This window comes from Marmota marmota, unplaced genomic scaffold, assembly GCF_001458135.2.
Source record: "Marmota marmota marmota unplaced genomic scaffold, marMar, whole genome shotgun sequence".
In the NCBI taxonomy this organism is placed as follows: domain Eukaryota; kingdom Metazoa; phylum Chordata; class Mammalia; order Rodentia; family Sciuridae; genus Marmota; species Marmota marmota.
This window is the reverse complement of record NW_026000229.1, coordinates 31,840,370-31,865,401: the sequence shown is the minus strand read 5'-3', so window position 1 is coordinate 31,865,401 and position 25,032 is coordinate 31,840,370. Positions and strand designations below refer to the sequence as shown.

Sequence of the window (25,032 nt, the reverse complement as noted above, 5' to 3'; positions counted from 1 at the left end):
AGAAATCAGAAAAGGTCCCCTATGCACAGGCACTGGAGCCAGCCATGCACAAACCTGGGGTGAGAGCATTCTGAAGGAGAGAGATGCAAAGTACCCAAGGCAGGAATAAGCTTAGAGAAGGTACAGAGAAGTAGGAATAGTAGCTGGACCCCAAATCATAGGTGCAAACATAAGAGGACATTGTAAGTAATTGGATGTAAGTGTGATAAGAAGCCACTGGAGTATTTTTCTCTACTGATAGAAGAAACCACTTAATTTACAGATGAGTATCTGTGGTTGAGAGAGTTTATGCTTCATACCAAGGTCACATCCACCGGTGAGAGTCCAGGTGTGGAAGATATTTATACATGGAATAGGCAGACACATGCAGCAATTCCTAGATGAGTCCTTCATTTGAACTCTGGGGAAGATGATATTGATTGGGAAAATTTCCCAGATTGTCCAAAAACAGATTCTGGATCCATTAATTGCTTCCTCAAGCATGATGATATTGGGCAGAAGTCCAGTTTAACTAGGCTGCGTCCAGCATTCTATTTCATTCCACTGGTGAAGGAAAAATAGACCAGAAAACAATGCCAACTAAGCCATCATAGATGTTAGCAAGATTTGTAAGGCAGCCAGTCATGCTTAGAGCAGCTGCCAGGGCCCAGATCTACCCACTCCTGAGTAGTGCTTTTAAGAAGTCTAACGATGTAGTCAATGCGTGTAGAGATGGCTCTATGCTCCCTGCTAACTGGCATAAGACACAAGGCATGAGAATTTCTCGATGGTGGATTACAAGGCCCAGCAATGAGCCACAGAAAGGAAGTAGTGGGATTTCTCTTCTTAGATGGATTGATCCTTTTTGTTGTTGTTTGTTTGTTTATTTCATTTCATTTTATTTTTGTTTTGTTTTAATCAAAGCCAGTCATAGGACAAAAGAATCAATTTAAACTGAAAATAGGCTAAATGCCACAGGGTAAATGCCTGGGCAAAAAGCAAGCCTATTTGAGGTTTTGCTCTACACTAAGCAGAAGAGGCAGCTGCCCCTAGGGTGAAATGTGGAGAGTGCATGGTGTGGGTGGCCTGTGTGGGACTGCAGCAGGCAGCCACTCCGTGTAGGGTCCCCACAGCCATAGTTCTCACACTGCTTCTCCTGGGTGCCGCCCTGCCTTCAGCACACCAGGAGCACTCCCAGGACATTCTCTGAAGTCTGGAAAGGACAGGGTGAGGGCTGAGGTGGTGCTGAGCAGGTCTGTGATTCTTAGGCTAAGCGTCCAAGCCCTTCTTCCCAATTCTGTCCCTCACCCTCAGCCTGTCAGCTTCTGAGGGCAGAGGCAAGATCCATGTGTGATTCCTTGACTACAGACTTGTTCCCAGCCACATCGTTTCATGTCTGCATAATCCGGAGCCCTTCATTTTTGTGATTCTGCTTGTGCCTTTGCAAAGCTACACCATTTGCCAGAAAATACTGCCAAGCCCTTGGTTCACACATAGTTCCAAGAGGCAAGGTACGGCCTTGTTTGTTGAATCAACACATATTTACTGAGTATCTGATCAGAGCTACCCAGAGTTCTAGATGTTAGGAATTCGTCTATAAATAAGACAGATAGCTCCACTCTTCTGGACCTCCTCCTAGGACCTTCTTTCCTTTGACAGTGTCTTTCAAGGGTGGCCCTGAGACTTCCTCAGAGACCACTGTGGTGCTCAAAGTGTGAGATCAGAACCTAATCCAGATTGTGAAGAAAGAGTTTCCAGGGTGGAACTATGGAATCTGTACTTTTCCCAAGCTTCCCAGGTGATTCATATAAAAACTAAAATTTAAGAATGACAGCTCCAAGGACTGAGTGAGTAGCTAAAGAGGTTCTTCCTCTTCTTTGAAGTCTGGAGCTAGGGTGGAGCTTCTCCTGTTTGTGAGACTCTTCAAGGAGGTTTTCTCTTGGGACTCTGTGCCCAGTAGGTAGACAGTACTGGAGGTTGTTTGCATCCTAGATTTGTGCACAATCAGAAAGGACTCAACCCAATGGGAGTCTCTAGGAGCCATGGAGACCCTCTGCCAATATAGCTTCCTTTGTGCTCAGACATGTTCCTCTTTTGAAATCAGCCACTCCAAGGTATGGTTCTGCAACACACAGTGACTCCTTATTTCTACCCTGGTGTAAGGATTACAAGGATTCTCTATCCCTGCCATGGTGATAGCCAGCAAAGAGCAGATTCCAATAGAAGTGGGAGGGTACATCCCTGGAGGTGGCTGCAAGATGGCAAGCCAGTCTTTGGGGAAAGGTGAAGCTAGGCAGCTGTGACAGCACTGGGGCTTAGGGTATCCAGATGTGGAGGGAAGGAAGAGGAAGAGAATGCAGAGCACACAAGAGGTAGACTTCTTTGCTGATTTGCCTGCAGCCTGATCTGCTTCAGGGTATCTCTTTAGGACACAGGATGAACAAATGCAGTGTCTCCGGTCCTTCTCCCATAGCACATTCTCTGCAACTAGCTCATAGCATGGACCCCTTCTGCCTGGCATTGGAGATTATGATTGTGCCTTTTCCCCACACACAGAAATATCATGCACCCTATCCCTAAACCCCCTGCTCTAGTCTATAAACTTCTTGAGGGCAGAGCAAGGTTCACATATGTGATCCAAATTTGCCACCTCCACACTTCCTAACAAGCCTTCACATGTGAAATGTGCAAATAAATATTTGTCAAAAGAATGAATGAATGCACACTGAGCTGATGGAAATTTATGGAGGTCAGAGTCTGGCTCTGCCTGATTTATTCAGCCCCTGGCATAGCAACCCATGCAAATAGCCATTTAATACTTGTGTTTGATGATCATGAAAGTGATAATAAAACCCTGTAAGGGATGATTGAGGATAAGGCTCTTTATTGTTGGTATCTTTTGTTGTAAGCTTCCTCAAATCTTTTTTAGAAGTAGGCAGAGTATAAATAATAAATGAGTGAGTGGATAAGGCTTTAAACCTCTGGGGACTTTCCAGACTTCCCAGCCCCTCTCACACCCCCAGGGCAAAGCAGCCCTCTGGGGACAGGAGGTGAAGAGAATTTTTTTTTATTCATTCATTCAACAAATAAGTTTTGAAAGCTGGGCCGTGCTTCTCTTAAGCAGTAACCTTGCTCCAGGGCTTCTAGATGGAGTGACTTCTCCAGATCTCTTTCAAGGCTAGGATTCTTGATTGTGCTCAGAAATGTTGGGGATATTGACGAAGCAATTTTGATGAAGTCCTACAAGTGTCAGAGGTTTAGTGAATATATTCGGACAGCGGGTCTCCGTCGCCTCTCTGTCTCTCTTAATACACCGGCACCTGGTGAAATTGCTTTAATGCTTTGTTTGGCATCTGTTTATGTCAAGTCAGATCTTCTCCCAACACCCAAACGAAACCTGATGCAACCTCACATAATATAGTAGATGTGTCACCTTGTAGCAAACTCTGAACAAAGGTTCTTCTTGATTTTTAAATGCACCAAAATGAAAAATATGTATGATCGGATTTACTTTTCTGCTTCTGGTAATAGCTAAATTATCCCAGTTGATTAAAACAGGCAATCAATGTCTGCCTGTCAGAGGTGTCTTAACTTGCTATATATACTTTTGGTAAATATCACAACATTATTTTAATCTGTAAATCGGATTTGTCAGGTCTGATTCATTTAAATGTCTCACACGCCCCAAATTCTCTCTGACAGCCCCGATGTGGGAGCCTGTCCTCGACTTGAAAAGGTAATATTGCCTGGGGCTTATTGCTAGCTGAATAGAGGCAAGAATACTGTGCAGCAAGAAATAAAAGAAAGACAGGCCACCTTTTCTATAACAGGTTTCTGCATGCATCCAGCCCCTCCATATCTTCTCACAGAGTACTGACTGAGCTAGGACAGGGCCAAAACTGGTATGCCAATAACACTATTGATAACAATAGCAAAAATGTATCTATCAGTAACTGTGTGCTACGTGCTGTGCTGAGGAATTTATAAAAATGCATCATTCTATTTAATCCTAATAACAACTTTATAAAGCAAGTACTCTTTTATATTGTAAAAATTTAGAAATGTGCTCATTGTGTCTCTGGCTGCAGCCTGAATTCCTAACCATCAGGCAAATAACTTCTCTACCTTATTATTATGATTAACTGGCTTTTTGAAGGAAGAATGAGGGCACTTGCTTAGGATTATATACCAAGCCAAGAACTCTGTGGCTCCTCCAAATCCTATATACTCACTTCACTCAACCTAGTTTTTCTCTGTTTTCAGCCTTTTTAGATGAGTAACTCTGTTTAGAGATTGAAAAATATTAATGAAAAATCACTTCTAATATTTATTAATTATAAGAACAACATAAAGTGCCTTTTAAATGAATTCTATGCTATTTTTCATGGTGTCTTAGATGTATTTGTGATGTACCCCCGTTTTAGCCTAGAGACAGTGCTTAGCAGACTTGCTATTCAAGGACCTCTTACAAGAAATGACAGGGGCCTATTATGAGATAAGAACCAGGACACTAATTTACAAGACATAGGAAGAATGCTAAGAGAAACCCCAAGAACTTAGAAACCCTAGTCTGGGTTCATGTCCTCTTTGTGCCCTAGGGCCACTGTGGTCAGGCATGGCAATAATCTCACTGAGACTTAATTTGCTTGTTTTTATAAAGGAATGGCATTTTACCTACTTCCCAGATTGGCTGGGAAGACCAAATATAGGCATCTCTGGGACAGCACTTTGTCTGATGTGAAGCAGCTTACAAACGGAAATAAATAAAAGGTGATCATGTTATCCAAATGTCCCAATTCCCCATCCTTACAGATATAAGATTTTACTTCAGAATGGTTAAACCCCTTTCAAACCAACAGCATTTCAAAGTGGAGTTCTGTGAGTAAGGCTGCCCCAATGCCCAGCAGCTGGTTCGTAGTAACAGTGCTTTGTAGAATTAAATGAATTTTCTTCTACAAAAAAAAAAAAAAAAATCCTGTAGAACAGATGCATTCACAAGCCCCCCAACCCTGTAGCTGTCAATCTGTAACGAAAACTCTGTTTTGCTACTTGTTTTGCGCTAGAAATGTATTTCAGTGCAGGGTGAGATTTTCAAAATGAAATTTGACAGGTTTTGTACAAGATCTGCTTGTGTTTGTGTTCACTCTTTTCTCCCCAGGGTGCCTCCAGTGAGCAGGGAAGGCTGCCAACAGGGTAGGCTGGAGGCTCCAGTCTCCAGGGGATCTGGGTTTGAGGAAAGAGAAGAGAGTGGCTTTGGCATTCCTGGAAAGGCCACCCATCCCTGGGAGGAAGGCTCTTCCTGGTGGCTGAAAGAGCCTCAGGGTACAGAAAAGGAGGAGAGGGAAGAAGGCAAGCCAGCCAGGAGTGGGGAGGCCTGGGAGACAAGACTTCCTCCCACCTGCCTCACAACCGCCCGTCACTTGCTGTCCAGAGTTTCCAAAGCCCATCACCTCACCGTCACTTCCTCTATTTAAGCATTCCCTGTCTCAACTGACCTGACTCCACCCATGTCCACTCATTTGAACCCTCCAGTTCCAGCTGTCAGCGTTTCCACCCTCTTTGAAAAGTAGCATTCATTAGAAAACTAAGAAACCCCGGATCCAATATATCTGCTACAAAAACTGAGTTTGCACATTGCCCAGGTATACATAGCTTTAGCACTTAAGAAAACAGGCACCTGTATGTGTACTCCAGAGCCAGTGTCAGCAAACTTTTTCTTAAAGGGCAAGGTAGCAGATATTTTAAGCTTTGTGAGCCATATGGTCTCTGTCACAACTATTCTGCTCTGTATTTGTGAAGAGTAAGGGCAATTTGAGTAGAGTTGTGTTCCAATAAAACTTTATTTACAAAAACTGGTGGTGGGGTTAAATTTTGCTGACTCTAGAGCAATACAGGCTTCTTTTATTTTAAAATGAAGTACCACTAGGTAAATTTCAGAATGCCGAATCGCCTTTCCCTGCTCCTTTTGCTTGGCAGGTGAGCTTGCTCTTGTAGCTACCTGTGAGTTGAGCTGATGACACTGATTTACTCAGATGATCCATCTGGAAATTCTGGCTGGGAGGATCATGTGTTTGCACATCTACTTCCATAGAAAAACACAGAGGAAAGATAATGGGTGTCTAAGGAAGAACATCCCTGCTGCCTGTGGAAAGACAACTAAGAGGCCTTTTTTCCATGTCTAACAACTTTAATACACACTCCTCGTCTTTCTAGTGAGGACTGGTCCACCCAAAGGATCACTCAAAGAACTTCAGCCCTGATCCCAATGATCTACCCTCTGACTGTCCATGATTTTCTCCTACCCTGCCTTTCATGTGGGGGGGCACCTCCCAAAAGGTGAGGCTCACTTTTCCCAGGGGCCCTTTCCTTTTTGGGGAGGGTGGTGGTGATTAACTCAGATGAAATTCCAGTAAGGCCACTTTTCATCCAGAGAACAGAATTTTCACCTGTCTTCCCTATCCATCAAAGAGTAGTTTGCCCCCTCCATGAACTTCAGCAGAGTTGACTCCTTGGTATCAACCTTCCAGCTACCCACTCCTGCCTTTCCTCCTCAGTAAGCCATCCTTCTCAAACTTAGTACAGAGTCATTACCCAGGGAGAAGTTCTGAGTGAACACAAGAACTGAAAATACAAATCACAAATCTGAAACTGCACACAGCCTCCTTTGCAGGCATTTGCAGTTGCAGTCGGCTGAAGACTGGCCATCTGGATGTTATCTCAGAGTCTGAGCCTCTGTTGTGGCTCTGTCTATGAAGGAAAAAAAAATGAAGTCCCTGGAAGAGTGGGAGTAGGGATTTAGAATGCAGCTACACTTAGACACAATGAGCATTTCCTAGAGGATTAAGTTTTATGTCTCCAAGTAACAAATGAAGAGCCCAAGAGAGGATTTGATAGCCATGAATTAACACCCCTGGTGCTCACCCAGGGGTAGTTTCTCCCCAAGGAATATTTGAAAGGGTCTGGAGGCATCTTTGCCATCACAATCAGATAGGGAGACACAGGAATGGCCTCTAGTGGGTCGTGGCTAAGGATAGTGTTAAAACACCCAACAAGGCATAAGACAGACCCCATAACAAGGAACTACTTGGCCATATAAATAGTTCTGGGGCTGAGAAACCCTGGAGTAAAGGTCTGTTTTATTCTGCCATTTCTAGGCAGCCCTGAGCCATCAGTGGTTGACTGGTGGATGGTAGGCAGGATGAGTCACTTGAGGGAGCCCTCTGGGCAGGCTTCCTTCAGGGGTGTGGGTGACTGGATAGTAGTGACACCACCTCCCCTACACCCTGGTCCTCCAGGTTGTGGTGGCAGGAAAGGGGAATTGGACAGGAAGCATTTTTGTGGCTTTCTGTCCCATGCTGTGTCAGTTTTTTCTAGCAGTTGTAGGTGAGGGTACATGTCTCCTCCAGGTGCTCTTGGAGGTAGGGGAGCATGGCGAGGAAGAGAGGCTGATTCTGATCCTCTGACAACGCCTTGTCCTACTCCAGTCCCTTCTGGCTTTGAATTGTGGTTCTATGACTGAGTTTTGGTTTCCTCTTTGAATCTAATTCTATATGCTTTCTATCTTAAAGATATACTTCAAGTTTCTAGTATGTTCATGTCCTCCTTCTTGGTTTCTCACACATTTGATGGATTTCTTCTTACATACCTGTTTCTTTGGTAGTATCAGTGGACTTCAGGGAGGGACATGAGTAGATTTGCAGGCTAAGGCACCTTCCTAGAGCTGCAACTGTGTCCTTACGATTGAATACCATGGGAGCCACAGATGACCTTGAAAGACTGGTGTCAAGAGGGTATGTCCACAGGAAACAGATTGCAGTAGATTGAGGAGATTTGAGTAAAGAAAGGCATTTTTGTTATCTATTGCTAGGGGTCAACATACCCTAAGACTTAGCAGCCTAAACTCTCTACTTATTGTTATTGAGGGCTTCTGGACCTCAACACTGAGTTCAGCTGGGAGGTTCTAGATGGGGTATGGGGGAAATGGGGGAGGAGGAATCTAATAGGAGCTGAATTGTGTCCTTCAAAAAGATGTTGAAGTCCTAACCTTCAATTCCTCAAAATGGGCTCTTATTTAGGAAGAAAGAAAGAAAGAAAGAAAGAAAGAAAGAAAGAAAGAAAGAAAGAAAGAAAGAAAGAAAGAAAGAAAGAAAGAAAGAAAGAAAGAAAGANGGGAGGAAGGAAGGAAGGAAGGAAGGAAGGAAGGAAGGAAGGAAAGAAAGAAAGAAAGGTCTATATAGGTGTAATTAGTCAAGATGAGGTCAAACTGGAGCAGGTGATGATCGATACGGAGACTGGAGTGAGGCAGCTTTAATCCAAGTAGTGCCAGAGTCGATTGCTGCCACCAGAAGCTAGGAAAACCCAAGAAGAATTCTCCTTGGAATTGAAGAGGGAGCAGGGCCTCACAGGCACCTTGATTTTAGAGTTTCAACCTCCAAAACTGTGATGGACTAAAACCCTGCTTTCATTAAGGTGCCTAATTTGTGGCATTTTGTATTGCAGCCCTAAAAACAAATATAGGATCTCACAGGCAGTTGCAGTCAGATCTTGATTGGGATTGGAATACTGTCTTAATCTGTTCCTGTTGCTGTAATGAAATTCTTTAAACTGGTTAATTCATAAACAGTAGAAATGTATTTCTTGAGGCAGGAAATCCCAAGCCTCACAACAAGGAATTATCTGGCCTTAGATATCACGTAGATTCACTGCCTCGTGAGGTCTTGCCCCAGAGATGGCTCCTTGTTGCTGCACCCTCTCATGGAGGAAGTGACAGAAGGACAAAAGGGACTGACTCCCTCACACCCTTAAATAGGGCTCTCATTCCATTCATGAGTATGGAGCCCTCAGAATCTAATCATTCTAAAGGCCTACCTCTTAAAACTGATATATTAGGGATTAAGTTTTAACATAAACTTTAGAAGGACACAAACATTCAAATTCACAAATTACAATGAATGAATGCATGATTCACAAAAGCCTGTGTTGGATTGTATGTCCTGGGGTCCTCTTCACATGGCAGAACCATTGCCTGGGATATTATTAATACTCAGGACCTAAAAACATACAATGGAGAAAAAAGCAGACTTTTAAACAAATGGTGCTGAGAAAACTGGTTAGCCATATGTAGAAGAGTGAGACTAGATCCTTATCTTTCACCCTGCACAAAAGTCAACTCAAATGGATCAAAGGCCTAAGAATTAGACTAGAATCTATGTAACTATGTAGAAGAAAGCATAGGGTCAATACACCAGCATACAGGCACAGGCAGAGACGATCTCAGTAGGAACTTTATAACTCAGGAAATGAGGCCAAGAGTTAATAAATGGATGATATCAAACCAAAAAACTTCTGCACAGCAAAGGAAACAATTAGGAATGGGAAAAGAGAATGTAGATAATGGGAGGAAACTTTTGCTAGCTACTCTTCTGACAGAGGATTAATATCCAGAATATAAAAAGAACTCAAAAAAAAAAAAAAAAGCTTAACACCAGCACTGGGGTTGTAGCTCAGTGGTAGAATACTTGCCTGGCACGTGTGAGGTGCTGAGTTCAATCCTCAGCACCACATAAAAATAAAGAAAATAAAGGTTAAGAAAACACTCAATTGGTAAATAGGCAAACTAACTAAAAACTACTATGAAAATCAGTGTGGAGATTCCTCAAAAGAATAGGAATAGAATCACCCTATGACTCAGTTATATCACTTCATGTTATTTACTCTAAAGAATTAAAATCATCATACTATAGTGATACATGTGTACCCATGTTCATAGCACCCCGATTCAATAGCCAAACTATAGAACCCAGCCTAGGTGTCCACTAATGGATAAAGAAAATGTGGTGTATATTTACACAATGGAGTTCTCAACCATATAGAAGAAGGAAATCCTGTCATTTGCAGGAAAAGGATGGAACTTGAGAACATTAAGTTAATAAGCAAAATAAGTCAAACTCAGAAAGTCAAGGGTCTTATGTTTTCTCTCATAAGTGGAAGCTAGAGAAGAAGAAAGAAAAGAAGGGGGAAGGGAATCTCATGAAAACTGAAATAAGATCAGTAGAGTAAAAGAAAGGAGCTATGGGCAGGAAGAAGAGCAGGGAATGGAGAAATAGTGGGGATAATATTGGCCAAATTACACTGTTACATTGTATATAAATCTGTAACAAGTCTCACCATTATGTACAACAATAATGGACCAATAACAAAATAGATGTGTGTGTGTGGGGGGGGAACCAGCTAGGACCTGGTCAGGCAGCCTCTCCACATAGCTAGGAATGTTGGTCTTATTTATATGGCACTGGCTTCCCTGAGAGCAAGCATTCCAGGAGACCCACATGGAAAGGACAGCCCTTCTTTTGATTGACCCTTCAAAGTACACAGTGAAAGAAGAGCTCTGACAGGCTAGGATACAGAATCTAGAAAAAGGATCTAGCTTTAGGTACAAGAGAAAAATCTACTGTTGTATCAGGAAAGAAATGGGTGGGGATGGGTGGAGGAAGAATGGCATCTGGTGGGTACAGAAACTGTAGGAGGTTGAGGAAATTCCTGTGTTTAGGCATTTGGTATCCCTGTGTCTTAAGAAGCAACATTATCTGCTAGCACTGTTGTGATAGAAGAGAGGACTCAGAGCAAGTGATGTTGTGAAGAGTCACAGTGGGGGTGGGAAAGAGAACTAACTACAGTAACACACACCAAGACCCTAACTAACACACACCAAGACCCTAACATCTGTCAGTACCAAATGATAAACTTTGGGAAGGGGTTTGGAGTGAAATCCAGGGGAACAGTTGTTTCCTGCTGTTAATGACATGCTTGCTGACATTTCCTAAATTTTCCAGCCCAAATCTAAGACTCCAGTAGACACTGAACTAGATGTTATTTGTGAAATCAAGATAATGGAAGCTGGGGAAATATAATCACTGTTTCATAGTACATTTCATTAAAAATCAATATCTTCATATTTGGTGGGCCACCAGAGAAGGGCTAGTAGGGAAGGAAAATGTGAAAAAGAGTTCAACCGTCTCATCCAGACATTCCTGGTGAATGCTTTGTTTTCTTTCTGTGACCCATTTCTCCCACATTCCCTTTCATGGCAACTAGGTATACTTGGAGAAGGGAAATAGGATCCAAGGTACGAGTGTTTTTCTGACTCCCACAGCATAGATTAATTGTTTCTCATCCCAGATTGTAGTCAGGATCAGGCCATTTTGCTATGATGGATTGGCTAGGTGTAGGTAAGAGAAAGACCCATTTTCCTCAGTGTTAATTTCAGCTATGTTAAATGTGGCCATTTTTGTCAATGATCATGGAGTGAGTTTCTGTGATTAGTCACTTAACTGTATGGTAATTGCAAGCTAAATGGTGTTTACAACAAACCTCTTGGTTAGGAGACGGAGACAATGTTAAATTATATCCTATGAAATTACATAAATAAAAATTTGCATCTAGAAGGGCCCTTCATGAAAATTATGAAAAGATTGTGCATTTTTGATTTGCATTGTAAGATAGCTCTATAATTGACAAATTGTAACTGTAATCCATAATGCTTTATTTCCAATGATTATTCATCATTAACTGCATATGTACATAGCTTGGTTCATTATGAAAAGTAACAATATTAGCAATCACATTAATTGTTTTTCTTCTCGTATTAGTGAAAAAGAACCATAATGAACATAACCTTCCATAATATATTCACTGATGGAATTAGCAAAGCTAGGTCTTGGCACAGTGTGGATCAAAAAAAGATGGACTTGCCCTTTTGCCCCTTTCTGATAGTCCCGGCAGCGCCACTCATCTCTGCAAAGTGTCCTTAACTTTAATTTTGTCTGGGATTTCAGAAGCATTCATTACTCTTTGTTCCATGATTAGTCGAGAAAGGATCTATTCCCTCAATCCAAATAGAGAATTACATGAAAATTTCTGAAAATGAAGATTTTTAGCTTGAGCTTTTAGATTTGGACAATTGCCTGGAAAGACTTCAATTTTTTTTTTTTTTTTTTTTTTTTTTTTGAGGGAGTGTCCCTTGATTGCTCATNTTTTTTTTTTTTTTTTTTTTTTTTTTTTTAATAACCAAGAGAAAAGCTTTAGCCATCAGGACCTTCTCCCTTCTTTCAAAAAATTAAAGGAGAAGCTTTTAAGGTGAAGTGGCACCACAGTAAACAATACCTAAGGGGATTTTAATTCACCCACACACAGACAACATAATCCACATCCCCTGCTCAGTAAGAGGGACATGTGCATTAAGGTTCACAAACTCTGCAGGGTGGTGTTTTCCTCTCTGTAGAGCAGAAATCACTCATTTTGCCTGACTTCCCTAGATACAAATACATTTCTTGCTTTGTGAGTAGAAAGTTCCTTTCTTTTGCCCTGGTGCCAGGTCCTTCCACCCCCATACTTTCCCTTTTTTCCTTCTTTTCACCTGAAAGGCCAGTACTCATTCTGAAACTAATCTCAAATTTCTGAAATAAGTGGACCCAGGATGTTCATACCTATAATTTGCCACGTGTGCTTCCCAGGGACACCTACAAATATATTGTAAGTAGGTGGTTAATGATAATCACAACAACCTAGAGAGAATTTATATAAAATACTCATATGTTCAAGCTCTAAATCAGACACTATTGGATACCCATCAGATATTGGCTTTGCTCCAGGCCTGATACCTTAGGATATAATATTGCCAGCATTCAGTGGGCATTTGACATTCGTTGCCTATGTAGGAGGGCCACGTCCAAGAAGCTCCTGGTCTGAGGAGGGAGACAGAATTATGCAGAGAACATTATAATACAGTGTGGTGAGTGTTCCAGAGTAGGCAGAATGGAAGCACAAGGAAAGAAGTAACCATGTTTGAGGACATTGAGAAAAGCCCCACAGAAGTGGTGTTGAGGTGAGGTTTCAAAGGACGAGCAGGTGCTTATCCAGTGAAAAGATTGGAAGTGAAAAGTATACCTGAGAGCATGGGTGTGTTTGTGTTACAGTTTGGATGTGTGGTGTCCCCTAAAAGCTCACATGTGAGACAATGCAAGAAGGTTCAGAGGAGAAATGATTGGGTTGTGAGAGTCTTAACACAATCAGTGAATTAATACCCTGATGGGATTAACTGAGTGGTGACTGAAGTGGTGGGATGTGGTTGGAGGAGATGGGAATTGGGGTGTGGGTTTGGGGTATATATTTGATTCTGGCAAGTAGTGTCACTCAGCTTTCTGATCATCATGTGAGCTGCTTCCCTCTGCCATGATGTTCTGCCTCACCATGAGCCCTGAGAATGAAGCTAGTCTTCTAAGGACTAAAACCTCTGAAACTCTAAGCCCCCAAATAACTCTTTCCTCCTCTGCAGTTGTTCTGTTTGGGTCTTTAAGTCATAGCAGTGAAAAAACTGACTAAAACAGTTTGCATATAGAAGACACAAGCTTTCCAAGCAAGGGTGATAGTGTGTGTGCAAAGGTACAGAGGCCAGGAAGGGTGAGGGTTGTGGTAACAGTGTTTACTGTGGCTGGAATCCAGAAGATGTCCTGGTGAGGAACTGAGAAATAAAAGAGGAGAAATATTGGTGCCAGGTATTAGAAGACCCCATGTCCTTTATTACAGTTTTAGCTTTCCCATAATGGTCTGGTATGAAAGAAATAAAAAGTACATTGAACAAGAAAAGACCACCTGACTAGTCAGGTTGGGTGGCTAGATTGGAGAGGGGAGGACAGACAGGAGACTCTTAAGCAGTCTGTAGAGAGTTTAGTGAAGGCCTAAAGTAGGCTTAGAGCTGAGGAAATAAGATGAGTCTGGTTTGGGGAATTTTTTTCTGAGAAAGAGAACACAGGGGTTGTACTGATCACATGTGGTGGCACATTATTTGGGGTCATTTGCACAGGTAAAATATTCTAGAGTTTAAATGACAAGAGCAACAAGCGAGAAGGAGTCTGGGTTCCTGGATGGCCTCTTGGAGCACAGTTCCCATCTTTATAAAGCCTGGACCACCTCTAGACTAGTGGCTCTGAAAATTTAGCATCAGAATGACCTGGAGTTGGGTGGGGGCTTGGTGAGCCTCTGCTTCAGTAGGTGTAGGGAAGTTCTGCACTTTTAATAAGTTCCCAGATGATGCTGATGCTGATCACATTTTAAGAACCACTGCTTGGGGTCTTTGTACATAACTATGTATCTCATAGAGATACAGACATTATCCTATTTAAACTACTATTATTTAGACCTCCTTATATGCCCCTGAACCTACCAAAATAATCAAGAAGAGAGAAAACCTAGAAGACGTGGTTTGCTCTGATGGGGTGGGTGGACAAGACCTCCCTGTTAAAGCCCTTTCCTCTCATGGCTTTATTCTGGACTGGCCTTTTAGCCCATGGTCTGCAATGTTAGCCTCACTTCATATGCACATCAGTAATATTTCCTGAGAGTTGGTCAAAAATTCCTACAAGGTTACTATGGGGAAGTGGGAGAATGGTAGACTAATTAACTAACTGGCAGCTCAGGAAATGGAGATAACTTAGGAAAAGCCATAGAATACTTTATACAGAACATGAGGTATGCAGAATGTTAACAGGTACTATGTGCAAAAACATTTTTCCTGGTATAAATAACTCTTGTAAATGATAGATGAATTAAAGGTAATATTTTTATTTATTTCTGTTTTTATTTGTTCTTTTTAGATATACAGGATAGTACAATATATTTTGACCTATTAACATACATGGAATATAACTTATTCTAATTAGATCCCACTCTTATGGTTGAACATGACCTGGAGTTACACTGGTTGTGTATTCATATATGAATATAAGAAAGTTATGTCTAATTCATTCTACTCTCTTTCCTATTCCTATTCCCCCTCCCTTCCCTTCATTCCCCTTTGTCTAATCCAATGAACTTCTATTCTTCCCTCCCCTGCTTACTTTGTGCTAGCATCTGCATATCAAGGAGAACAATTGGCCCTTGGATTTTGGGGATTGGTTAATTTCACTTAGCATGAGAGTTTCCAGTTCCATCCATTTACTAGTAAATGCCATAATTTCATTTTTCTTTATGGCTGAATAATATTCCAGTGTGTACATATACCACATTTTCTTTATTCATTCATCTGTTGAAGGGCACCTCACCTAGGTTGGTTCCATAGTTTAGCTATTGTGAACTGAGCTGCTCTAAACATTGATGTGGCTGTGCAATGCCAATTTCATGTCCTTTGGGTGTATGTGGAGGAGTGGGATACCTGGGTCAAAGGTTGTTCCATTCCAAGTTTTCTGAGGAATCTCTATACTGCTTTTCAGAGTGGTTGCATCAGTTTGCAGTCCTACCAGCAACATGAGTGTGTCTTTTTTCCCGCATCCTCGCCAACATTTATTGTTACTTATATTCTTGATAACTGCCATTCTATAAATATAAATCTCTGAAGGGTGATTATACTCAATTTCCACCACTCACCCTCTGTCTTAGAACCAGGAAAAATCATGGGGTAAGTGTCATATGAAATCCTCCCTGGAAAATGCTGCCCAGAAAATAAGCTTGGAAGAACATCAGAACAGAGATTTCCAAAGGGCACTCTGTGCAGACTGGTGCCCATCCATGACCAAGTAATTACGAATCTATAACAATTTGGAAAACAATGTGGCATTTTACTAAGCTGACTTTTTTTAAATTTAAGAGTTATATTTATTTTGAAATTATATGCTTTCTATGCTTTAGTGTTAATTTTTTTTCTTTGCAGTAAATAATGATAAAGAGATGATTATTTTTAAAATATTCTTATACATGTTTTAAATTGGAAGTCAGCATCTTTAAACCAGTCCCCTCATTTTAGCTTAATGGTGTTGTTCTGTTAAATAGAGATTCCAAGCCCAGCATTTATAGATGAGGGAGATTCCTGAGGCTGTTACAAAGAAAATGATAATACATTCATTATCATTTGTTCAGACTCTGTGTGAACTGGAAAAGGCTACTCCATCCTCAAGGACTTCATGGCACATGTTTGGACACTTTGATGCCTTTTATATATCAGTAATCATAATTGCAGGTTGAAAGGTTTGTTCTGTCCCTAGCAAAGTTGAACTATTTCGTGAATTGGTAGAAAATTAGAACCAGCAGGATTCCATGTGTCCATTTCAATATTTTGGTTCTAGGCAAATTCAAGACAGTACATGATTGATTATGATTAATTGTATTTACTTACATAGTTCTCTTTGTGGATATTTCCATCTGAGCTAGAAAGGGGAGAAATATTAAGCAGGCACCTGGGAATTATTCAAGCTCATGGCTAAAACTTTCCATTAATCTTTTAGATCATCCCCATTTATAAAATAATCCTAAAGTTAGTTCATCTCTCTGCATGAAAGCTTCTTCACTTGAAAAAAATGAAAAGATGGGACTGAATTTTTTCTGAAGTTCTTCCAGCTATAAATTTTAAGGATTCTACAACTCACCTAGAATTAAATAGTAAATGAGGGCCACATTAATTAGTCTGTATCACCTAAATTTTCTCTCTTTTTCAGTGATTTATAGATTACCAAGGCAAAATAGTGCTTACGGCAGGTCAGCTATCTGTATGGAAATCATAAAGGAAAAAATCTACAAATAATAAAGAGATTGTACTTACATATTAAGCACTATTCTCTTCATATTTAACTACTGAGTACTGTATTCTGAGATGGGATATCAACTTAAAATATCTTTTCTTTTTTTAAATTTATTTAGACAGGTTCTCACTATATTGCCAGGCTGACCTCAAACTCAAGATCCCCCTGCCTCAGCCACCAGAGCAGCTGAGATTCCATGTGCCCCTGCACCCCTTTCTATATACCTTTTCACTCCTTTCTTGACTTTTGCATAGTCTGATATAACTTATATCTTGTGAAGTCTGTGTCTCTCCGAATGTGGTCTTGGAACCACACAACCAGGTGGGGTCTTGGAACCACACAACCAGGTGGGGAACATTGAAAATGAGCACACCAGGGCACTAACTTGCTGGAGACTCAGATTTCCTAGAGCTGGTCTAGAGTCCAGGAATCTGCATTTTAAATAAGCTCTCAGTTGGATTCTCTGGTATACTGAAATTTAAATACCACTCCCCCTAAGATCATGGTGCTGGGGGCCCATTACTTTCAGTTGACAATGAATACCAGAGAAGGGTCAGAGAAAAGATGAAAGTAAAAGCGGATTGATATCATAGGCAGTTAAATAGTTCCTTTCACTTTATTCTAGCTAGAGGCAAGGAATTAACTGCTTCTCTCTTTTACCTCTTGTCCTGCTTGAAAGGTAAACAAAGTTTCTACTTAAAAAAGTTGTTTTTTTTTTGTTTTTGTCCCCCCCTCAAATGAAGTTACAAAATCAATGGGGCGGGAAGAAAATGGGTGGGGCAGGGGCAGACAGAGATTAGGGATTTATTAGGGGAAAGATTTGCCTTAATATTTTTTTTTTTTTTGGTCAAATAATATATGGAGACTTGGAGAAATATAGATGATGCCTATGTTCCCTGTATAAATTGAATTTAGAGATCATAGCATGTGTACATTTCCAACCAAGATAAAGAGCCAGTACACACAATAGCTCAATACAATTTATAACATGGCCATTTGGTTTAAAATAAATAAAAGAATTTTAATATACTTTCAGATCTTGCTTTTCGTATTTTCTTCCACTTTTGAAGTCTGCTGTATTCTTAATTGTTGATTTTCTTTTACTTTAAATCCAGTCCACTGATGTGTACAAAGTTCTGTTTCTGCCCAAGGCTAAGAATGTTCTAGGTGAACCAATCAATCAATCTTTGCCCATTAAGAAAGAGCACTAAAATAAAAAGAATCCTAACCTTTTGATGGATTTGGTAGCTGTTTGCTAAGTACTTGTTTTTTAATTGGCAAAACACCAAAAAGAGAAGCAGCCTTTCACCTTTCAGAGGGAAAGCTTTCAGGTCCCTGGATATTGTGTAGCCTTTGGGGAAATTCTTTACAAATCCTGGAGTATTGATCAACCATAGCATCACTTGGGGGTAGTGATGTTATTTTTAATTAAATCTTTGTAGTCTAAATTGGAGCATACACATATAAATGCTTCTGCAAAACAAACCAGGAGCAAGGCATAGCATTTGGCTTAACTGGATACCTAACTCAGCAACAGCTTTTCCCTAGTGTTGCTTAAAGTCTCTTCTTTCAGACTTGGGCCTACAGGATCCATGGAATAATGGATTCATTTTGTAGGATGTGAGGCTTCCAACTTGCTATTGCTAGGTCCTGGGTGTTATATGACCTGATCCTGGGGGTAATGTTACTTTTCCAGAATGTTACATTAGAGAAGTTCATGGAGAAAATGAGATAAGATGCTGCAGTTCATGAAACCGGGTGTGTCTGTACAAATGTTTCTCTCATCTACAAAAGGAGGTAAATAAGACATAGCTGACCAGAGATCCTCAAGTTGTCAGAAGGCTTTTGCTTTGTTTTGTCTCAAAAAAAAAAGTGTTCCATTTCCACAGTGTCTGGGCTATAACCGGTTTTAACTCAAGGCTAGCAGTAGCTGCTTTTCCTCCACTGGACACATTTGTTAAACTCCAACTTGACTTAAACCATTCTATTATTTCAAGCAAGAAATACTAGACTTAAAGAATGACAAGCTGATTTACTAAATTATTAGGCACGCCACAGCTATGTTTAATACTGTATTATGATTTCAAAGGTCAGAAGTCATAGAAAATTAACACATTTTTCTTCTCTCTTCTCTTTTTAGGTTTTTGACAAGACAAACCCATCTTCTCCAAGGTAAGCAACATTATACTATCGACCAATTTGTTGGCAAAATCCAGAATAATGCATTGACTTTAGATATGCTTTTACTGTATATGAGTGAGTTGTTCAAATGGTGTCTTGTGTTGGTTGGTGTTGGTTATGACAGCATTCTATAAATATGGCTTGATTAAATACTAAACTAGATGGCAGAGGAGTTGGGGAATGGAAGAGAAAGAGACGCACAGAAAGAGGGAGACAGAGGGAGAGAAGAGAGAGTGAGTCTCTCATTTTCTTGCTTGATTAGCCCTTTTATGAGACAGCAGACTCTTTGTCTCTGATATTCAAAGACAGAAGACAGTTTCTTTGTGAGCAGCTGTGGCAGGGCCTCACACCTCTACTAAAGCCTATTTTGGAAGAACTAAAAAGCAGAGTGCCCCTCAGCATAGCCCTGATTCTTCAGCCTTGGTGAGGCTTCCCGCTCAACTCAGCAGGACAGCATTAGTCCAGTTGTTTAACTTTCCAGGAGTATCTGTAGAAACCAGCAATTGAAGATGTGTTAATCATATTAAAGAACACAATAGGAATCCTTTTATATTTCATTAGAAAATCAGGATGCATTTGATGTGCACCATCTGGTTTGTGAATGCAGGAACAAGTTTTTCGAAAGGGCACATTTCCAAGTTCTATGTTTCATGTGCTTCAGAAGGAAAAACCCATAAGCAGCCTATTTTTAATGAGAGCAATGCCAAAGCTAATAAGATTGGGGTGCATTTTCAGTATGTGCCATTTCCCTAAACTACATGTGTTTGCAGTGCGTTTGGCAGACTTGTCCTGTTTAGAGGCTGGGCTTCCAATTGAAAATTTTAAAGTTCCTCATGTGTTAATTGGAAAATAGAGAGAGACATCATTGTTGTAGAGCATCTGGCTTCTTAGGTATTAATTATGACTCTGTCTACAATTGAAGGCTAGTATTTTTACATTACCTTCTTTTACTCACTCTGTTACTTTTAGAAACTAAGTTTGATTTAAATTTTACTGTGTATTGTATATGTTTGTTAAAATGTCTTCTTTAAAACAAAAAGCAGTAACAAAGCAAGGAGAAAATACCAGATTTATTATTGCTACTCTTCATTGAGTCCTTCAAATGTATTTTTCATTTAATTAAAAATACAACTCTGCAATGTAGCATCTCACTCTATGGTCTAGTTCTAAACAGGAATGTCTTTGGATCAGAAGCCCTGTTCAGAGAAATAATTTCTTCTGCTGCCTACATAGTTTAAAAATTCTATACAGTAACAAACATAATTCGTGAGGTGATATGATGCTCTTCTTAACCCTCAGTAATTGGAGGCTGCTTCTGTATGTATTCCACAAGTCCAGCTTACGTTGATGAAGGAAGCATAATTACATTACAGGCAATCTCATGTAAGGTAATTACAGTTGTCGCCATCAATCCAATTAAATGGGATAACCAACTCTACTGAGTCAGAAACACTGCAAAGCTGTCTGGCTAAATCCAGGATTTGGGATAAGGTTTGTGATTGTGGATTTTAAGAAATACTGTTGCTTATAAAAATACATAGTATTGGTGGGGGGAGTGGGAAGAGATTGAATAATGGCCAACTTTTATTTTGCATTTATTAGTCACTTTCTTATTTCTAAATGCAGAAATCAATGTAGATTCTCAACACCAAAGTTCAGGTTATTATGAAACCTACTCTCCTCTGATAATTTTCTTTTCTTGCAGTTGAAATGGTATTCCTTAAAATGCCCTATTTTCATTTCCTGGTTTATTGTTTCTATGCTTCCTGTTTTGTGCAAAGTATATAGAACCATGTTGTTTACTTTTATTTTTGTTGTGCCAGGGATTGAACCCAGGGCCTTCTGCATGCTAGACAAGTGCTCTACCACTGAGCTACATCCCCAGCCTTGGTTTTCCTAATGTTTAATTTGTGCCTTGAGTAGTTTTATTATCCCTTTAGTTTTTCTCCCATCTTTGCAAGCATATGGGCCAACTTGGTCTTGAAAAAATTCATGCTGAAGCATCAGCCAGTGAGTATAAAAAGATACAGGGTAGAAACAGAAGGTAAAAGGCCTTCCTGATTCTTTTGGCAATGACCAAGACTGTGACCAGGAGGAACACCTCTTGCACATCCAAATTTGTAGTCTAAGGTTTTACATAAACAATATGTTCAACATGGAGTTGTTATTACAGGATGTGTAAAAAGATTCTAGAAACTGTGTGGTCAGATAACCTTAAAAAAAAAATAGAGCCTAAGACATCTTTGGAGCAGATGTGAATACCTATTCCTCTGTTTATTTAAAGATTGAACAGGGGTATGCTAATATGTTCAGTGAAAACAATGAAAGAAAATAATGAAGGATAGATAGTGATATTTGAAATTTGTTGAGATTGAAGTAAATTGTGAATATTCAGAATTCTACTAATATACAACACATATTATTCTCACAATGTGTGTTTTGTTTTGTTTAAGATTCAGAGGGCATTTTTTAGGTTCATTCTTTTCTCCTCCCTGACAGTTTGGGTGGGACTGAAAGTTCCAAACATCTAACCAAGGTTTGCTTTTTGGATGACTAGTTCCCATTCTGAAGCTAAGGAGGGGGTGCACTATGAGTTGCCCAGTGGGTAAAATGATGGTTATATTACTTCACTACCTTTTTTTTTTAATGCAGGGGAAAATTTAATTTATACAGTAGCCACTCAGGGGACAGAGCTGCAGAAGTTGGGGGAATCTATGATACCCCAGACCCCATCCCCCCAGGAGAGTTGTCCTCACAAGCCTTCAATGGGGTTTCCTGTGTTGTGCAGATGATGCTGCAGATGAAAGGAGGGCGATTTGGGGACAAGGCTCTCCCCAATTCAGGGAAGTCTGTAGCTTGGAGTTGGCTGCCTATGTGATGGCCCAGGGGTCTGAAAGCCTAGGAGGTTCTGATTTTCAGGAGCTTTTCTGATTTTTAGATACTGAGAACAAAGATTAAATATTTTTCTTCTTATATCACAAAGTACCTTTTATGACCTAGTTTCAGAAGTGCTATGCCATCAATTCTGCTGTATTGGTCATAAAAACTAAGCATGATGCCACACAGGGGGCAACTGAACAAGGACACGATTACTCCAAGGCAGGAATCATTAGAGGCTGGCCACATATGTGTCCTTTTTCTCCCCCCTTTATCTGTTCTGAATGTTATGATGAACTCTGCCATTCTGTTCTATTTTGCCCAAAACAAATCATCCCTTTGTCCAGCATGTTCACAGTGTATGTTACCCACTCACCAGTCACTTAGTAGCCATTTCAATCATTTGAACATTACAGAGCTTGTGTTCAAGGGACATTTTTTTTTAACTTAATAATGTTCCCCAAACACCAGAGCAGTAATGCTAGCAATTCAAATATGACAAAAAGAAACTGAAAAAAAAATGCTTCCTTTAAGCAAAGAGGTGAAAGTTCTCAATGAAAAAAGAAAATTATGTGCCTCGGTTGCTAAAATCTACAGTTATTGTACTTAATCTTTCACTGTGCCTAATATATAAATTAAGCCTTACCATAGGTTTGTATGTATAAGAGAAAAACTGTATTTTTTTAAGAAAATGTCCTACAATGTGCATTTTATTTCATATCATTATACAATGTTTACATATAGTTATAACTCTCAAGAAAATATATTTTCTTTACCCATTGTATGTAGTGCCTAAACCTTTCACTTTAACATGGACAATGGGAAAGAGTGGAAATCCACATTGAATGCTATTCTACAGAAGTTGTAATGGGCTGCAAGTGTGCCAATCAGAAAGGAATGGAAGCCTTAGAAGAGAAGTGTGGCTTTCAAATCCTTGGTGATGGAAGGGGAGGGGAGGGGAGGGGGGATAGGAAGGGCAGCAGAATACAGCAGACACTAGTATGGCTGTATATATAAACATGGCTGTATAACCAATGTGATCCTGCAATCTATACATGTGGAAAAATAAGAATTCATACCCCATTTGAATCAAATGTACGATATGTCAAGATCATTTAAAGTTTTGAGCAACTAATAAAAAAATTTTAAAAAAAGAGAAAAACTGTATATAAAGTGTTTGCTACTACCTATGGTGCTAGTCATCCTCTGGCATCTTGAAATGTATCCCCTAAAGATAAGTGGGTATTAGTCTACATTAAAATCATGTGTGACTCCCCCAATCAGTTGCCACATTATGATTTGCCCTCAAAAGGGTATCTGTTGCATACCATTTTAGAATTGACTGTTATAGGTAGATAACAGATCATCCAACTGTCGAGTAACCTTAGAAATTTCCTATTCTCTGCTGGGTATGGTGGTGCACACCTGTAATCTCATGACTCAGGAGATTGAGGCAAGAGGATCACAAGTTCAAAGCCAGCCTCAGCAATTTAGTGAGGCTCTGAGCAACTTATCAAGACCCTGTCTGAAAATAAAACATAAAAAGGTCTGGGGATGTGGCTCAGTGGTTAAGCGCCCCTGGGTTCAATCTCTGATACCAAAGAAAAGAAAGAAATTTCCTACTCTCTCAGTTTATAGATAGAGAAACTGAGGCTCATAAAGGTGAAGTGATTGCCCCAGGGTTACAAAGCAAGCTAGTTGTAGCAGTACCTTATAATCTAGCACACCTGAACCCTTGCCCTTTTCTACCTGTCTCCTATACTACGTGTTTGACGTGTTTTTCCTCTATTGCTGTAAGTATCTGCTTATCTTTTTCTTTAAAACAAATAAATACACAGTTCAAGAAGAGCTTTATTGGTTTAGAGGGAAAATTGCCAGAGTTTAAGAAGATACTTTCATCAAATAGGATATGCTTAATTAAGATCTACCCCTATTGGGTAGATCTTAGAAATGAGTAATTGTGTCCCTACAAGAAGCTGCTTTGCAGAACCATGAAATATGGACCTGTGGCCCACGCGCATTTTACTCTTTGACCTGCTGGCCACTGATGAAGCACTGGAAAGGGTTCACTGGCATTTCTTTGAGGAGAGAGAAGCTGGTGGTAGATAAATGATAATTCTGCAGACAGGCAAAGTCTCAGGCAGGAGGTGCCAGGAATATGCTGGGCTTTTGCCAAATGTTTCTCTGCCTGCTCTGTTTTCCTGTCTCTTCTATTTTTCCCATTTTATCTACTTTCAGGACTCTTTGCACTGTCTGTAACTACGATCATAATTTGGCCTCAGAGAGTGTACTATATTCACTACCCTTGAGATTATTTAAAAGTTTTCCAGTTTACATGTAAACAAAGACTGTTCTTTTGCAGTCAAGATAATGTTATTATGGAATGGCTCATTTGTGTGCCAAATGGGAGTAGATTTGGATTCACTGCCATTTTCTTAAAGGGACATCACAGTAATTTACTTGCTTAAGTGATTTAAGTAAAGTCTTTAATTCACAGATTATTGATTCATAAAATTCTCTTCCTCCTGCTTTATCACTGGCAATTATCTTCCCTAGATTAACCTAAATGACCTTTTAATGACCAAGAACTGGATTAATTTACATATGCTGGGAGTCGTTCACCTTGTAGAGGAATATTCATCTGGAGATTTCAAAAACAAAATGAGCTTCCTGCTTACCTCCTTTGATAAAGAGAAAGCAGCTCTAAAATACCTGATTTGCTAGATTTTCATTCACATTTCCACTGAAATAGTTGCAAAGTCAGCAACTATTATGTAGGAAGGGAAGCACTATGCTTTTTTTTAATTTTTTGCCATTATTCATAGTTTATTTTTAAATAATCACGTGTCATAAGCATCAAACAACCTCCTATATTTGAGTATGAACCTGTATATTATTATTACCTGTAAATGTGTATAATTTACAAATCATAGATGTATCATTCTTATATAAAATTTTCTCTGGGTTCATATTCAACAAAAAAGTTTAATCTTCTCCCCTGAAAATCAATATTTCATTTTTATCAAGTATATATACTTGAATATATATATATATTTGAACCATATATTCAGCCCCCTTGTGTTCTTGTACCACTAAGTGTACATTTATACATTGAATCCAGTTCTTTTCCCTTTGAATTCCATTGTAATCTCTAACAATTTCCTACAACAAAAAAACTATAAATTATATGAAAATAAGCATGAGCACATTTACTCTTAGAATTATTAGAGAACACCCAGTTTTTGCAAGTCTGTATTCATGTACTTTATTCTGGTTAACACTTTGACAGGAAAAATTAAGCCCATACATAGTTCAGGATTTGATCTGTTCTTCCTATATTCATTAAATGCACACAAACCCTCACATGCAGTGGTTTGAAACTGCATTGTGATTTTGCATTGACAATCAGACTTGAATGTTTCAGTGG

The 25,032-nt window shown here is 39.8% G+C and overlaps 1 protein-coding gene across 3 annotated transcripts in view; it reads left to right on the top strand.

Annotated features, from left to right (window-relative positions):
* Sema6d (semaphorin 6D) overlaps nucleotides 1-25,032 on the top strand; it is a 583,228-nt gene that overhangs the window by 386,632 nt on the left and 171,564 nt on the right. For all 3 annotated transcript variants that reach the window (XM_048793841.1, XM_048793842.1, XM_048793844.1), the window contains one exon: nucleotides 18,688-18,719. The gene's annotated coding sequence lies outside the window, so the exon portion shown is untranslated. The remainder of the gene's footprint in view (nucleotides 1-18,687; nucleotides 18,720-25,032) is intronic.